The sequence below is a fragment of the Nothobranchius furzeri genome, chromosome 7, assembly GCF_043380555.1.
Source record: "Nothobranchius furzeri strain GRZ-AD chromosome 7, NfurGRZ-RIMD1, whole genome shotgun sequence".
In the NCBI taxonomy this organism is placed as follows: Eukaryota; Metazoa; Chordata; class Actinopteri; order Cyprinodontiformes; family Nothobranchiidae; genus Nothobranchius; species Nothobranchius furzeri.
In genome coordinates, this window is record NC_091747.1 from 61903758 (window position 1) to 61922285 (window position 18528).

Genomic DNA, 18528 nt, shown 5'->3' on the forward strand with positions numbered 1-18528 from the left:
GATTTTGTTTCACAACCTTCGATTCCTGCGGTTATTCCGGTGGAAAACTGTTTTCCCATCAAGCCTTCTGTCGTCAAAAAGGTTTAGGCGGTAACGTCGGCCATGTTTGAACCCAGGAGGGCGATTATTAGGCGTTAGCTGGCGTCCAGCAGAAGCTCTGATTATAATTGTCTTATTGTGCATCTTCTCGCTTCGCGGTGACCTCCAGACTCTTTCGGCGAAGCTAATCAACAACGTGGCGCGAACTCCTCTGATTACCGGTGACTTACCCGGTCCGTGATGGTGGTGCCGCCCGCCATGATGGGGGCCGATTTCTGTAGGTTCAATTGGTTATTTGTCAAGTGGTAATTCCCAGTTAGGAGGCATTAGTGATCTGAGTCAGAACCCAGTGGTAGGAGCAGGGCTGTCAGTGACCACGCTTCAGCTGGATATACTTCTTAATTAGCCTCTCTGTCTGCTCCCCTCAACGTAATTAACTTGATCAGAAAAAAGACCTTGCCTGGAGTCGGAGCACAAAAAGTGTCGCAGCAGCAACCAAATGGAAAAAGTAGGAAATCTGAAATGATATGTTTATCCCAGCTGTCTGTAATTAGCGTGCACAGAGAGGCGCCTCATTTTAAATCCTCAGATTACTCTCAGGGAAGTGCTATCATCGTTTATTTGGCTCAAGGTGTTAAACCCCGCCATTGTCGTTGAGCAGACGTTGGTCGGTTTGGCTCTTCAGGTCGGTTTGGTTTCTATTCTGTGAGTTTTGGAGTTTCACAGGAATCCACAGAGATGAAGAATTAAAACATTACGCTAGCTTTGTCCAAAAAAAAAAACATTAAAAATCTTTTGAGTCCTGCATGGTTCACTTCCTCCACTGGTGAATGGAATCACTTGCTTATTGGTGCAAAAACAGGAAGCCACCAGGTGTGCAGGGAGGTGGGAAACCAGTTAAAGCCTGATACAAGAAAAAACAACCAGGAAAATAATTTTACTACATTCAAAAGTTAAATAAGTGGTGATGCGTCCTGCAGTACTGAGATATTCCACATGAGGCAGAAGTTTGAGGAACGTACTAATCCTGTGAAAGAGGAAGAGCTCTAAAAAACCAGCAGATATGATGCTTTTGGGATTAAAGGCGACGGTGGCACAGGAGTTAAGTGCTCGTCCCGCAATCGGAAGGTTGCAGGTCCGAGCCCCGCTCAGTCTGTCGCTGTCGTTGTGTCCTTGGGCAAGACACTTAACCCACGTTGCCTCCTGGTGGTGGTCGGAGGGACCGGTGGCGCCAGTGCTCGGCAGCCTCGCCTCTGTCAGTGCGCCCCAGGGCAGCTGTGGCTACATCGTAGCTCATCCCCACCAGTGTGTGAATGTGTGTGTGAATGGGTGAATGACTGATTGTGTTGTAAAGTGCCTTGAGGGGTTCCAGGACTCTAGAAGGCGCTATATCAAATACAGGCCATTTACCATTTACCATTTACCATAAACATCATAAAACTAATGTATAAAAACCAAGCCCCAACAATGCGGCTCATAAATTGAGGCCAACCCGGCAGTACCATAAATTGTAGTTCCACCCTCATCCACTAGGGGCTGGTGTCAGAAGCGAGCAAATCCTCATTGACTCCCATGTTAAAAATACCAATTTCACAGCAGAAATAAGCATGTTTACAGCCTGGTACCAAAACATGTTTTTGGTTTAAATGATCTAGTTTACACTCATGACAACTCTGAGGGGGGTGAATTTTTTTCTCACTCTTCTGTTTAAGTGTATTAAAAGCCTAAAATTCTGTATAATTAATGAGCATCAGACCCACGTGGCCGCAGAGCTAGCTCCGTGGAAAGGCCTCAGTAGAGCCTCGGTCTGGCCTGGAAACTGCTCCGGGATTTTGAATCTCTGTGTTTGTGTATTCTGTTTTGGATATTATTTGTGCAATTGTTGGACAAAATGACTTGCTGTGGCATTAATTGCACTAATAGAGCGTCCAAGGAGTCTCCACTTCATTTTTTTTCTGTAAGTAAAATTATATTTATGTATTTTAGGTCACTGCTGAGCTTAGATTTTAACATGTACTGTTTAACTATGAAATTTAAATGTAATAGGGTAAAACCCAGTGCATTTAACATAATGCTGCACTTTAGAAAATGGGTTGAAATATAACATGTTGGTGGAGCTGGATTCCGACCATCGGCTTGTGGAGCTCTTCTCCCCTCCCCGCAGCTCGGCGCATCTCTGTCTGATCACGGCTTCTGTCTGCTGCGCGGGCTGCCGGCTTTCAGCAGCTTTCCGGAGACCTCTGTGTTCCACCCGGTTTTACCCAGCGGTCAGCCCGGCGTATCTCTGGCTCAGAAGCTCTGGTGTTGTGCACAGTTAACTCCGGTTGTAGCTAGGTTGCTACCTCCGTTAGCTTAGCTCCCACCTCCGCATTAGCTTTGGGTTAGCTTCAGGTTTGCTTGTAGCTAGTTCGACCGGGTGTCGTCAGTTGATCCCAGCCTTACAGCCCCACCCTCAGCTCCACCTCTCTTCCCTTTTGTGGAATTGTCTGGGCTTGACGGAACCTGTGACACGGTCAAAATGGCGGTGGTAGCCACCTCCCTTCTTGGCACAAAAACGTGTTATTGGAGCCTATGGAAATGAATTGTCCAGTATATATGTCGATGATAAAAACTCATTATATTTTATTATGTAACTAATGCAAAAGTCTTTTTACATGGCAACAAAACTGTGGCTGAAGGAGCATTTCTCATGATGCTTAAGTGCTAAAACCAGCATTTCATCCTCCGCTGCATGACTGTTAAAGCCTACAGGACGCAGGTCTGATAGAAATCGGACTTTGATGTTTTACAGGAAAAGTTCAACGCCAGCAAGTGCAAACGTGCTTTTAGCTGTCGTTGGTCATGGTTCTCTTTCTGAAGACGTGCTGGGAGCTTTTTCTCATAAAAACAAGTGTAATTTCTGTTTATTGCAAACAAGGACGCCCCCAAGGGGTGGCCAGGGGTGGCCATGTTCACCCCTAGAAAATTGCTGTCCCCCCCCCCCCCCCCCCCCCACCACCACCACCCCCAGGAAAATCCAGTTTTAACAAATCATATTAATGTGCAGTCAAACCATATATTAATCGTGTTTATTAAAGACATAATTGTAAAACAAAATAAAAATATTACAATTAATGAGTAAAGAAATTCTCAGAATAGAAATATATAAATATGTTTCTGCTGCTCACCATTTTAAAAAAGTTTTTATATAAATTTTTTTCATTTTTATTTTTTGTGAACACAGCAACAGGTGAATAAACCTTAAAAAATACAATTTTAAATCAAATTTGGGGTAACATTTTCAATAAATGAAATGTGTTTTTCTAAAATGTTTGTGTTTGTAAATGTTGTTAAATGATTTGGATACATACTGTTATTTTAATAAAAATGAATAAAGGTGCAATGTGATACATCTCCACAGATTAAATTCAACCAGAGTTACCACAAGGACCAATTTGGTGTGCCACCCCTAAAATTTCCTTGGCCCCATCTGGCCACCCCATCAAATTTTTCTGGAGGCGCCCCTGATTGTAAAATGTATTATTGCTAACCCGTGTTTATGTGACTTCCCAAATGAAAGCGCACCATACTGAACCCTCGGCTGGAGCTGCCTTCACAGAGTTTGGATTTCAAAGCGTGTTATGGCCTTAGCTAAATGCTAACTGCTAATGAGCAGAAGCCGGATTCATGGCTCTGTGCGAGCCAGATGTGGCCTGACATTGTGGACATATTTCTGTGAGACGACTCGAGGACTCGAAGCAGAGACGGTCCTGGGAGCGCATGTTATTAATGGCCCAAACAAGATCTCATTCTCATGTATTTATCACAAACACTTCGTTTCCCAGCTGCTGCCTCTTCTATTCATCACCAGAACAAAAAGGAAAACCTTCCTCACACGAACAGCAGCCCGTCCAGATTTTTCACATTTCTCCTAATCTCCCATATGGATCCGAAGGGCTTAAAGTCCATCTTTTCCAATTGGCTAATGATCTATTTCAAGCAGTTGGAAAATATCTGTCTCCGTTAGTCCTGGTGTTGAAACCAGTGAGAGATGGTGCTGAGGGGAGCGCAAAATCAATAACTCTATCAGGGAATGGTGACATGATGTATGCCAGCCGGGCGGGAGGACTCGGCAAAGACCCGGAAAGATGAATACGCACTGCTTAAAATATCATAAACTGTGGAGTAAAAACAAAGCTCTATCGGTCGTCGTCTCACTTCGTCATTTATCTGAAAAACAAAGATTTACTGAGGCTCAGACCTCCAAGAGATTACCTTTAATGGTGCCAGTTCCGGCCCCCGTTCCCCCGGAACGTTTCCCGGGATGCACACGGCTCCACCTCGAGTTAATTCCCCGAGACAGACTGCAACAAACAGAATAACTTAAGTGACTCAGCACTATTAAATGACACCCCCTCCCCTCCCATGTTACCTGAAAACACACAATTGTCATAACCATAATCCGTGATGAACACCCGTGTGTTATACTTCCAATTACAGCGCTAATCTGGAAACGTGTTCTCTGTGGCAACTTTCCATTCTTTTCCGATCCAGGATTTAGGAGCATTGTGGGAGGTATTGTCTGAGCGCGCGTGGTTAAATGAAGGAATAGATTTTGTTAATGAAAAATGCAACAGATGGTGGCTGCAAACCCGCTCCCTACAGAGCGCCGACGTTTCCCGCCGAACGACGGAGAGCGGATTAAGGTCATTTCTGTCTAGTTTTCAATTTATAAATTTGTGTTCAGAGGGAAGTGGGGAACGTGTGTGTGTGTGTGTGTGTGGGGGTGGGTGGGGGGGGGCAGTGGGCAGCACATCATGGAAATGTGCAACAATCTGAACAAAACTGTTTGAGGAGGTTGTTTAACAGATACCAGACTCCATTCACTTGTTGTTATTTTTGTTGTTGTTATTGTTATTTTATTGGGCGTTTTGTGAAGAAGAAAATATCATTTCTGTAGCGCCTCTGAAGGTAAAAATCACGAGGCGCTTCACAAAAACAAAAAATGTAAAAATAAAAACAAGAATTTAGAAAATGATTAAAAATGTATTTAAAATGAGCAAAAAATAGGCAATTGTGATTAAAAATGTGAAGAAAGAGAGAGAGTGAACAGGAAAGAGGGAAATCAGTGGATCCTGAGGAAGGTGGAATAGGTGGGGAGAGCAGGATAAAGAGAGAGAGGTGAAGAAGGTCACACAAAAGCCAGCTTGAACAAGTGAGTCTTCAGCTGCTTTTTAAAGGAGTCCACTGAGTCCACTGATCTCAGGCTCAGGGGGAGAGAGGTCCAGAGTCTGGGGGCCACAGCAGCAGATGATCTGTCACCTTTGACCTTTAGCCTGGTGCTGCACCACCAGTAGGCTTTGATCACTGGACCTCAGGGACCTGCTGGGGGTGTAGGGACTAAGAAGATCACCAACACTGTAAAAAAAACCTGTCAAGTTTACGGTAAAGTACCGGCAGCTGTGGTTGCCAGGAATATACCGTGAAAAAAATGTGTAATCTGTAAACGAAAATACGGTATACTGGTTTTGTAATCCTAAATTTTACAGTCGACAATGTTTTTTTTTTACCAAAATCATGGTAGGAAAAAAACTGACATATTTGTCAATTATACAGTAATTTCATGTAAAAAATGCTACTTTACATAGCTTTTTACAGATTTTTACAGTTCAAAAACAGTTATATACTAATAATATTTACATTGATTTGTTGTTAATTTAACAGTAATAGGATAAACCTTATTATGGCAAATAACTGTAAAAATAAAAATATGCTAAACCTTATTAAAACCTTTGACAGTAAAAAACACAGTGAAACTGCATAAGAAATTACAGCATTTTATTTTGACTTAATACATTTTACAGTAAATTCCTGGCAACCACAGCTGCCGGTATTTTACCGTACATTTGACAGTACAATGAGAAAATAACAAATTTTACTTTACATTTAACATTTGCAACCGTTAAATATAGAAAAATATAAAGATGCTCAAATAAGTTAGTGAAAATTACTGATAACAATGAGAAAACTTGACATAGCATTTGAAAACAAAATTAACATATTTGTTCTATTCCTACCCACAGCATAGATCTTGAGAATACAACATGTGTTCATATATTATGGCTGGTAATCTGTGGAGGAATAAATAAACATGAAACACAAAATTACCTGCCCCTGACCAATCAACAGTAATGAGTCACTGGGTCCTGGGGAGTTTCTAATGGCATGGTGTAGAAGATACAAGCTCTGCAGGAAGACTTCAATGTCGGTCAGGAGTTCAGTTTGGTCCAGCAGGATCCCCTCTGCAGGAAAAAATGGACAAAGTTTCAAAAGTTTGATCAGTGCTTGAGCAAATTGCACAGAAATGAACACGCTCTCAAAAACAGATCTAAAGATAAATTATGTCTGAAGTTTTAACAATACAGTTCTTCAACCTACCTATGTAAAAGTGACACATAGACAACGATGCTCAATAAACAATAATGAACAAAAAGACAAAAAAACTAACAAAAAAATGGGACACAACAACAATACAACAAGATCAAGCTATCACTGCGTCAACTTGATGAAGAAATATAAAATCAACATTGTTTAACTGAACAATCACACGATAATAAATCACAGTGCATTTAGTGCCCGCCACAGCCTTAAGACCTGTGTTGAACATGCCCAAGTCCATACTTATGAGAGCACCATGTGAGCACCTGTGTGTGTACACGCGCTTGTTTATGTAAGGTTTCTCTATAGGAGTGTCCAATAGAGAGTGTGAGGGGCCACAGATCTGCCCCCTAAAGATGTGCAGGAGACGGAGGGAGCTCCAAGTCCCAGAGATCCAGGAGCTCCCGGGAAATATCGGCGGCAAGCCCACAGGCCCGCCCGCAGCCTCCCACCCCCTAGCCGGCCGAGCCCGGGACCCAGACCCCACCAGGCAGCCACCGGGATGGTCAGGCAGATGCCAAAAATCTTAAACCCCCTGACCCGGGAGCCACGACCCAGGCAGACCAAGGCACCACACTCCACACCAGGTGTGGCAGGGGGAGGGGAGACGAAGATCTATATCATCAAAAGAAGTCCCAGGAGAAGGGAGGAGTCAAAGACCCCACCTGACATATACAGTCATACACAAACACAGTCACACACTCCCTCCCTCATGCTCACACATGCACATACAACCAAAGACTTACAAAAATGCACGCCGGACATCCACTCATGCTCCCCATACACACCCTATTCACTCTGGTCCCGGTACTGCTGCACATGGGGTACAACCATTACCGGTTCCTAGAGTTCGACCCTTGCTGAAGAGCAGGCTCCCCCGCCCAACGCTGAGCACAGCAACCCACCTGTATCCTTTTCCTTCCACTGTTAGTCCTGTTAGGGCAGGGGTGCCCAATCCTTTTGTGGTTTCTCTGCTCCAACACACTTGATTCGGAGGTTGAATCACCTGTGCAGCATCTCACAAAGCTCTGCAGAAGCCTGCTAATCACCCGCTGATTGAAATCGGGTGTGCTAAAGCAGAGTTAGGGAGAGTTTTCCCACTGTGACCTTATGCCGTTTCTACGGTTTCAATGTCATGATGTACAAATTAATTTAATTCTGCATCAACTACATGAGAAATCTCTCTTTTCCTGTTTTCTCCTCTAGTCTTTCACCAGTGCTGCTCATCTTCACCACGTTTTATCAGAATGCTGAACCCAGCGTCTGCCGTCAGCAGAAGCGGGCTATGCAGCGTCTCCCGGGAGATGTCACCGTATTGGGATGTGACAGACGCACAGTGGTAAGTGTCACAGATCTGTGTTTGTCTGATGAAGGTCAGAAGTGGGAAAACCAGGAACCTTGGCTGTTACGGAAACTGTGGCGGCTGCTGGAGCCAATCAGGCTCTTGGCTTTCCCCGCTAATCCTGCAACGACAGGAAGCAGCTAATGACCAGCAGATGGATGTGACAGAATGAGGATGATATACAGAAAATTCAAAAAACTGAGACGAGATGAAATTAAAGCTGAGCAGCCAGATTACACGAAGCAGCCCTGCTGGTACAGAGACTCATGAGCAGTCGGCATCCTCCCTGCGGTAGACGGCGACTAGAGCAATCAGCTGGAGGAACAGGAAGACGTTCTGATGGGGGCCAGCTTCTCAGAGCAGAGTCCAACTTAAAAACCCAGAATCAACATTTTAAAATAGTTTTGAAGCTTTTGCACCAAAGTGTCTAAACAGCCGTGGAGCCCACAGTTAGCATCTTTAGCATCATTTGCTATAAGGTGTAAACATTTCCAGTTTTAGCTGAAAATTCATCTGAAAAAAAAAAAAAACAAAGATTCTGAGTTTCTATTTGATAAATGAATTGTTTACTTTGTGTTTGCTAGCCTGATGGTCCTTGAGCTGCAGGTTGAGTGACTGGTAGCTTGAGTGGGCGTTAGCTTGAATAGCTTTTAGCTTGACTCCTCCAAACGGTGATCCTTTAACCCGTCTGGAACGCCTGTTCATCATCTCCCAGTTGCAGAAGGGAGGCTTTAACCCTTTCCATCTGGGCTCTACCTCCGAGTCCTTGATGGGCTGAAATTCTCTGACACCATCATCATCCATCATCATCATCACCATGTTTTATAGACGTATGCATCTGGTGTCAAACACATAAACATTCTGCCACAGGAAAGTTACGGCCCAAGCATGCTTTCAATCATGGCTGGGAAGAATTATGCCCAGATTGTGATTGTAATTGGGAACGCCGGAGGTCTGGAGCGTCACGTGGCCTGCTGGGAATAGTGGAGCTCAATGTGACAAATGGGAGGCGTCGCAGTGTTGAAGACTTTGGTGACAGCACGGCAATAAAAAGGAGGTTAAGAGATTAGGAGAGTGAAAGTGTTGCAGAAAGTGATAAAGGAAAGGATTTTCCTCATCGGGATTCAGGGCAGACACACGGAGCACATCTCCGAGTAAGAGAGTAGAACAGTGAGTCGCGGGATCCTTTTTATCAGAGAGAGAATGTCTGGAAATTTAAGACCACCATATTTTTAGAACCCTATCAACCTTGCCTTTATACAGCTGGATAAAATAGGCCTCTGGTTGGAGGTGGAGCCGGACGTATCCCACCTCTCACGGGGACGACGTTCACACGGAGAAAATGCACGGGCCACATCACCGGATCTTATTTAGATTGATGGAAACCGCTCGCTCTATCAGCATCCCAACATGACTGTGAGCAAAATGATTCCGATTACCTCGGGAGCTCGGTGGGAAGCTGCTGCGGTGTGAAATGGGAAGACACATTCCAGTGTTTTTATGCACATCAGGAGCAGAAGCAGGGAATTATCTTTGTCGACAAAATAAATAAAAGTGCACAAGGTTGTTCAACATGGTGTAGCCTTCCTCCTCGGGGTGTTTGTTAATTGGCCTTTTAGATGCCCCTGCCTGTCGGTGGGACCATTACCCTTCCCTCAGGTCACCCAAGTCATTCTCATCATTCCCATCTGAGCCCTGGCTTCCTGAAAGCGATCTAAATTAGCGATGAAGAAATGAGGAACGTGAGGAGCACGGTTACAGCTCCGGAGGATCATTAGGTCACCGTCTCCAGCATCCTTCTGTCTGCAGCACCGGGTGGTTGCTTTGCTGGAGGTGGAGCTGCTGAAGACCTCCTAAGGTGCATACCCGGGTTTAAAGACCACTACTCCTGAACGGTCTGGGATGCCGTTGATCTCCTCATGAGGCTGCCTGGACGTCGGCGTTAATCAGGCAGCTTTATTTTTCAAGTTGAACGTGACGTGTCGGCTGGTGGAGCGCTTCTCTGATAGAACATGAAGGGTTTTATATGAGATGTACAGTAAAAGTCTGTAAACTGCTCTTGATCAAATTTTTCTGACCTTCCTAAAGTTTTTCTTTGAACTTGAGCTCATTTTTTTCCCCACATGCCTCCAATTCTTGATGAAAGGACCTGAGAGACACATCAGCGCCGCTCGAGCTCTCAGACTTACTATTCAAACGTCCACACCTGATTCCTAGAACACATAACATGACATTTTTTCTGTAACTAGACCTGCACCCGTGGGCACGCAAGATTGCCAAAGATTACCCATGCATACCTGTTCCTTTGCCACGACTCTCCTTTATGTCCCGGCGTTACATCGGCATGAGCTCTGCCGGCACCTAGACGGAAGAACATGCACACTCTTCTGACTCCACGTGTGTTTTTCTTGCTGTTTTGTTTGTTTGCTCCTTCAGCAGAAGCTTGTATTCAAAACCACTCACAAGTTAAAGGGGCATTATGGAAGTGTGACAGCCAAAACATGTATAGAAATAATAAATGTCTTCTTCATACATTCTCCTGCAACGCCCTGGTCCTGTAGAATGAGCCCTGGCATTTTTACTGTGATTGCCTGTTTTTCAGGTAAAATCACAGAAAAAGAGAGATGCTCGGGTCGAGCAGGCTGCTTCATGCGCGTTCACGCTCCGGCATAGCCCGTAGCATTTGCTATCCGTAGCTTTAGCAGCAGAGAGAGGCAGTGCCACTTTGTCGCTGTTCCTAACGCCTAGTGACAAAGCTAGCTACATTTCTGAGGACCCTTAGCTACTTTCTGTAGAACTTTCTTCTAGATATTTCCTGCTAATTAGCAACAAAATAGCCATTTTCGCGTCGAACAGTTCTTTGGACGTTGTTTCAGCTGTCATCAAGGATATAAAAGATACAGATACTGTGAATGTTACCAGAGTGTAGCTCACCTAGTTAGATGTCAGACTATCTCATGCAGAAGACCTGGGTTCGGTTCTGGATGTGAACATAGTTTATTTAGAGTTTCTTTTTTACATCTATGGTATATTTTTTTACAGTAAGATGCCCAAATTTTTATTTGAGACTCGTCGAACGGCGTTGAATTCACAGATAAAAAAGATGTAGGTTCAACTTTCATTTTGGAACAATTTTTCAAGCAAGGGAAGGGAATGATCTGAGCATGCAGGAGGACTGACCCATCATAAACCTTTGTCGCTGTGCTGAAGAGAAAGGTACAGAACCACATTATTTAATTAATTAGCTGCGTGTTCTCCTGTCCTCTGTCCTCTGGGCCACACACACACACACACACACACACGTGACTGTCTCAGCTGTTATTTTTGTGAAGGAGTGTGCACGTACAGCATGCGCGCCTCGTGCACGATCCTACTATTGAAGCTGCCGTTACGCTTTTGGCCTGGGGGGGCAGTCGCGAGCATAAAATTTCAAAACTCCGTAAAGTCCCTTTAACCTCCCAGGCTTGTTTTTGGCCTGTGGAAGTGAACCGGAGAACCTTGAGAGAACCCATGCATGCATGGAACACTGCAGCCATATTTGCTCTTAAATTAAATGCATCCTGACTGGATGCCTGCAGCTGACCGCCTCTGCACATCGCTGCTAACACGAGGCTTGAAAAATTGTGTCTTCATGATCGACAGCAAGTAACCTAGAGTCTAAATCTCTAGCTTAAAACATTGTTTATTAAGCTGTTGATGCAACAGTGTAGATGTCTTTTAATGCCTGAATGATTAATACGTTTAAAATAAATCTGATACAAGCACTAAAAAACTTTAAAGTCCAACTATTACCCAACCCTTCTCTTGGAAGGCCATCATCCAGCATGGTGGTCTTCCAGGACCACAGTTGGACACCAGAAATGAGACGTAACTTTAGGACATCATTTCACATCCTCATGAGCTGACGGGATATGATTTCTAATCTCTCTGACACTCTTTCTGTCGTTTCCAGCGGAGATGTGTCTCTGCTCTTTAATGTGTGATTGTAATTACCTGGAATCGGACAGGTGCTCATGAGTTGCAGGTTTGTAAATCAGCGTAAACAGTTTGGTAGCCTAATTGACCAGTTCACTAAATGGTCAATAAATAAGGCACTGGTTCCAATTAGACTGCATCATGTAGCGCGGGTTTGTGGCAGGAGCCATCTGTTCGAGCTAAAGGTGTTTGACCTTGGTTTAAAACGCTCGTAAAAAGCTCATCACATTTGCGAAGGTGCTTTGTTTCACATTTAATTTGCTCCACTAGCTTTAGTTGCTTGATGTTCTGCAGAACTTAATCAGCGCTGTGCAAATGCATGACATTCCTCTTGTTTCGCTAATTGCCTTAACCAGCGCTGCTGCCGTCATTCTGATGAACAATTTGGAAATGGAAATGTACAAAGTGTTTTGGAAACACAGCTTGTTGCACCAAATTTGGCGTTTTATCAGTTGGATCCAAGCTGTTGGAGGCCTGGTTTGTAAACGCTCCGACCGGTCGCCGAAACCTGATCATTTTCATGTTTTTTAGACGTTCAACAACATGTTTAATTAAAGGTCACTGTTCTCCAAAAGAAAACGAGTAGGAGGACATTTTATTGTGTAAAATGAGCATAAATGACCTTAAAGATGCACCAAATGTGTCTTCTGTCCCTTGCTGTTGTTAAGGAGACACAAATGTATGGAAGCCCTGAAAGGCAAAGCAAAGAAAATTCCAGTTGTTTTTAATTCACACCGAAAAACTAATTCATATGTAGGGTTTGTCCAAAGTGTTGTTTTATTTTATTTATTTTATTTTTGAGGTGGAAAAAAAATTTCTGTTGTCATTTTTGGTCAAATTTTTTATCACACCTTTTCGGTCCACAAAACGAGTCCATCTATGGTACAGGAGGTAAGAAGTTGTTTACATTACTAGAATCTGGCTCTAAAAGGTGTTTTTAGATGAGCTCGGATTTTAAAAATGATAAACAAAGTCCTTCTTTTAGAAGTCAGCCTACTTTTACATTCACTACGATGGTTTTGGACACAACGCACAACAGCAGATGCCGTCAGATCGCAGGTCTTAGAGTCGGAGCACTTCATGCAGAACGCAGGAAGCTAATTCTGCGATACCTTCGTATTGATTGAGTGGAAGAAAAGCTTTTTTTTCCTTTGCCCTTCAGGGCTTCCGTACTTTCAATTCAATTCAACTTTATTTAAAACGCGCCAAATCACGACAAGAGTCGTCTCAAAACACTTCACATAATAAACTGACATGTATTGGAATGTTTACTAAGTCAATCAGTAAAATGTTTCCTATACAAGGAACCCAGCAAATTGCATCAATCCTCATACTAAGCAAGCATTTAGTGACAGTGGAGAGGAAAACGCCCTTTTAACAGGAATAAGCAGCCATCCACCACGACTCACTGGGGATGGAGAAGACAGAGCACACACACACACACACACACACACACACACACACCAAGTAGTGTTTCTATGGTTACATTGTGATGTCTTAGTAAATATTCTATTTGGTGAGAGATAAACTTTATTGTATTTATCCTAGTGGATCTATAATTAAACGGGTAAACTTCTGGCTCTCGGTATAACGTTGCTCATTGGGCCAAAATCCTGTGAATTTTTGCTTTGCAATGAAATTTTCACAAGTTACCAATGTACTTATAGGTCTGTGGTTAAATCTGAGGCTCTATTTAATTTAACGTCAAAACCAGGCCTTTAATCTCAAAAGAGTTGGTCTTTAATGGAACCGCCACCAGTTAAGTGAGATCTCATTGCTCAGAGTTTGTGTTTGGGATGAACCTCATATGAAGTTTTGGCTCAACATTTGTGTTTTTAAAGGTTTGTTTAAGGTCAGCAGTGGCAGCCATTTTGATTCGGGTGTACTTCATTAACTAACCATCTAGTTATCTATTGGTCCATGACACACGGACACGCAGAAACAGGCAAAGCCATCATCACAACCTTTTGGTGACACTTAATATCAGTAAGATAAGAAATAAAGGCAAAAAGTTCCAATATTGACCATCGGAGGTGTCCATGTCAACCGTGCAGCCTGCCACAGCGACAAGATCCGTGTTGTTTACAAATTCAGGGAACACTTGAAGGTGACGCCCCTGGCGTGAATAATTATACGATCTGATGGTGTTAAGAGCACCTTTTAGGACATGTGCAATGAGCAATCGCTGCAGCAAGTGTGAAGGAAATGGAGGGGAACAGGTGAGCAGGGGGAGGTCACACTTAGTGAAGAGATGAACAGAGTGAGGAGAACTCACATGTGCCGGCATAACAAACAGATGGAGCAGAAAACGCTGAAGATTCGTTAAAAACACACGCTGCGCCCAACTTAAACCTGGGAAACTTGCTTTAAGGTAAAATAAAACATGCAAATTTCTTTCTTTTTCCTCTCTGGATAATTTAATAAATTATTTGACATTAAAATTCCCCAAAACATCATAACTTTTTTGGGTCCCAGCACTCAGCCATCATGTGCACTCTCGACAAAACCACACCCTTACTCTTGATCATAACTAATCAGTTGAGTGGCGATACATTATTTTTATTTGTAGCTTAAGGAAATCAAGGAGAGACACAACAAACATGCTTTCTGCCCTAATAGTCACGTCTGTTGCAGGAGCTCTCAGGGCTAAAATCTGGTGATATTTCTGAGTTACTCGTGATGGGTTGCAAGGCTAATGCAGAGAGACAACACTTGCTAGGTAAAATCAGGCAACTCCAAAAGAGACTTCCACTCTCGTTGCCCAGGGGTCACCTGTCCGATCCTTTGACAACGGCATTTGATCAAAAGGGAGAAATGTGCATAAAACATTGTAATGCATGGGCTGCAGGGCGCGCACGAGGAATGCTCTGGCTGATGTGAGCAGACAAGACACCGTATACTGCACACGTTCTATCAAATAATCTTTGTACATTCAGACACGGAGGATTATTATGCAGATTTAACCGCGATGTGGTGCTTTGAAATCAGGACCGGGAGTCGGGGGTCAGCGCTGGACTTGTTCTGTTGGTGCACTGGGAGGGATAAGATCTGAGGTGTTCAGAGGCGCCACGTGCAGCGCTAAGTGGTCTAATGAGGAGCTCTGCACGTTCCAGTCGGAGCATTTCTTTATTCCTCTTTCTTTGCAGTATCAGACCACCTCCAACACGATGTTCCCCGATAATAAAGCAAAGTGAAAGTCTCGTACTTTTCAAAAGGTGAGATTACAGCTATGATAGAGCGACTTGGACGGAGAGGCCACGGTGGCCCTTATCAGAGTGAACTCTCTCTTTCATAACCTTATTATTTCACCACCTATCAGCCTTTGATTCCCTGCTACAGAAGCAGCAATAATTGGACAGGAATTTGTGAAAAAGAGAAAAACGATAAAAGCTCACGTGGATGAAGAAAACTGTACTAACTCTGAGTTTCCTATAAAGGAAACATCACCTTAGTGCAGCCTACAAGGTCAGTGCGATATATGATTAAGCATCACTCCAAGGTTGCCAGGTAGAATCACTTTCCTGGTGTAGATTATGGGTGTTTTGCCTGATGCTAACGGTTCTGTGAGAATGTAAAGCACTGTTGATGTTTCAGGAGCAAAAAGTGGACTTCAGCTGCTGACGACACAAACCAGAAGTGACTTCTGCTAACACTTAGCTGGTGGTATTTAGCATTAGCAATCAGCACTGGTGTCGTGCAGAAAAATGTTCCACTACTCTGAAAATTCTCTCATCCAGGCAAGTATGGCAAGTCATTTCAAGCTTTAATAGTCAGAAAGGCTCTTAGAAGCAGACACTTAGACTTTAATTCTTCTTAAATAAACTTCAGATAGACTAGATGACTAGTGACTTGTTGTGAGAATATTCATTTCATTCAATAGAGACTTGAGGCTTGACTTGAACTTGGACTTTAAACACTTAAAATTTGACTTGGGCTTGATCCTCAAAGACTTCAGACATGACTTGCCCCTAAAAGAACAAAAGAACAAGATCTGACTTGGACTTGACACTAGGGCTGTAGCGAAGCCTCGACGAAGTCGACGGCTCGATTCTAAAAATTTGTCGACGTCAGATCCGGAAGTCGACGCACCGCGCCCACTTGTTGCATCCCCAGGAGTTTGTAAATAGAGGAGGAATCTGCCTGTTTTTCCTCTAGTTCGCCCTCTTCTCCGCCTTCACTAACATCTCCGCCAAATACCGAAGACCCGGAACAACGTCCGTCCACTACTAGATTATTTTCCTGTTTTGCCCCTTCGTCTCCCGGCAACGGACAGCAACTTCCGGGGTCAGATGCGCTGCTTCGTGCCTACCGCAGATGTAGAAAATCACCGGGAGCGCTTCTCCCTTCATTAAGGAGCTTCTTTCAGACATGAGGAGAGCTGTTTTGGTGGTAGCAGTCTCTCCTCCGTGCTGGTCTGTTTGCTGCTGGGTGTTTTTGGTTTATTTAAACTTGGTAACTTGAACTTAATGTTGGTAAAGCTACTGTTAGCATCTTCGCTAACAGCTTCTTGCGTTGGGATAAGCTGTTACGTTTTGGTTTAGAGTTCATCTTTTTTGTGGTGTAGATCTCCCTTTTATTACATTTAGAGTGTTGTGGGTTTTCGGTTTAGTGTAAAATATCACCTGAGTTTGGTTTAACCCGTAAGACCACTCGCCTCACGCACATAAGTGACCAAAACAAAGCAGCATGGAGACACTCCATCTTCTACCACCTCTCAGGCAGCAGCCTGCACTCCCAAGTTCTACACGTCACCAGAACATAACCAACCGCAACACAATAAACGCAGTGTTATACAAAATGGAAGGCCTGTAGTGTTTATTCTCTTACAGTAAGAATTTATCAATTTTTTTGAGGAATTTATTTGAGATTTTCTGGTTTTTGTTAATTGTGCAATAGAAAAATAATCATTAGATTAATTTTCTAAATAGTCATTAGAATAGTCGACTATTCGATAAAATAATCGTCAGAATAATCGTTTTATAAATAATTGTTTACCCCCAGCCCTACTTGACACTCAAAGACTAAATGTTGGCTCTCAAACTCTTCCCAATTGACTTGGATTTGTCCGTTAAAAAAACTTGTAATGGTCCATGAAAGCCCTGCAGCCTGACTAGGGCCTACCCACCTGATCCTTAAACTGGCTGTAAAAACTTAAAACTTGACTTGGACATCGTTTTTAAAAGTTTTACACTTGACTCGAGAATTGATTTGCTCTTCAAAGTCTTTAGATTGATGTGGAACTGTTCCCCATTGATTCAGGACTTAACCTGGCCCTTAGAGACTCAAACTTGACTTGGACTTGTCCTCAAAGACTTTACACTTGGACTCAAACACTTGGATCTGACTTGATCTTTCCCCCTAAAGACTCTCAAAGACTAATGTGGCCCTGAAAGACTTGACAAATGACAGCTGAGAAGCGACTTGTCCCTTGAAGACTTGAGCCTTGACTTGGACCTAGCCCTCGGAAACTTATCCCTTGATACAGATGAAATAATGACCACTGCCACTGACGTTACGGTGTTGTTTTCACTTCCAGTCATAAGTTTGTTCAGGCAACACAAAGCTTACCGAAACGTCAAAGTGCTCCACCTCCTTTAATAATTTGACCTTTTAAAATAAAAAAAATGCATTTTTCTGCAACAGAGCGGGGAACATGAGAGCGTTGGCCCTCAAAGCCTGAAACATTTGGAAGTTATTCACTGATAAAGTCGCTCAGAACACTTAATTGCATCTCTGACACATATGGCATCTAAAATGTGATTGATTGCTGCTCCGAACCGCAGGAAGAAACCTTGATTTCGACACAGCAGACTTCTCCAGAGTGGATGAAAATTACTGCGGGGAGCGCTCTTTGAGACTCGCGCTCGACCTCCAAACATCTGCCAACCGTTTTCTTGCAGCGCAGCAGTCAGATAGTTGAACTTTTGAGACAAACAGACCCGCCCACGCTCAAACGTACACACAAGCAGCTGAGTCGGTAACAGCTGAGAGAAGTTAATTGGATTTTTTTTTCTCCTGTGGAAATTATAACGTGCTAAAGGCTTTGAGTTTTTCTGACAGCATTTATTTTGTTCCAAACAGTCGTTGCAGTGTGGTTTTGAGCAGCAGGTCATTGTACCTACCTGTCAGGAGCAGGAATCAAAAATTATCCTCTCTTGTGTTGTTTTTATTGTCGTAGCGAGGCGAGCACGATAAATAATTAGACTGGCAATCAAACAAGGCAAACTGTTGATCTGAGTTTCTGTCACGTCGTTTGTTCTCCGGCTCCACACTGGCTACTAGTTACCTGTCAAGGTGTGTAGGTGCCGTTAACCGGCTGGGTGTGAAATTAATAATACTGTTATGATTTTGCATTGAGGACGCTGAAATTCAGCCACAAAAATAACATCATTGAACATAAATTAGGCCTGGTTCAGAGCATTAAACAAAAGGAGGTCTGTGCTCCTACACACCCTGTAAGAGGATTTTTAGGGCATCACAAACACTGAAACCTCCCGTATCACGATCAGTACACAGTACGGTCATTGCCATTAAGGACGAAGTAGAAATTAGGGATGAGCCGGATACTCGTCTGAAACGAGTATGCGGTATGGATAAAGCATTTTTGACGAATACGAGCATGAAACGAGTAAAACTCGTAAATATCTGTAATCGTGCTGAAGGAAAATCCTCATTGGGTAACTGACTGTCTTCACGCTCTGTGATTGGCCAGTCACATAGAGCGCCCACCCCTCCCTACACACAAAACTGCAGCC

General features: G+C 43.5%; 1 long non-coding RNA gene across 1 annotated transcript; it reads right to left on the bottom strand.

Annotated features, from left to right (window-relative positions):
* Positions 1-5842: 5842 nt before the first annotated feature.
* LOC139070730 (uncharacterized) lies at positions 5843-10233 on the bottom strand. Its single transcript, XR_011521191.1, has 2 exons — positions 10096-10233; positions 5843-6320 (listed from the first exon to the last, which is right to left on the bottom strand). It is a non-coding gene; the product is annotated as an uncharacterized lncRNA (long non-coding RNA).
* Between the last annotated feature and the right edge of the window lie 8295 nt (positions 10234-18528).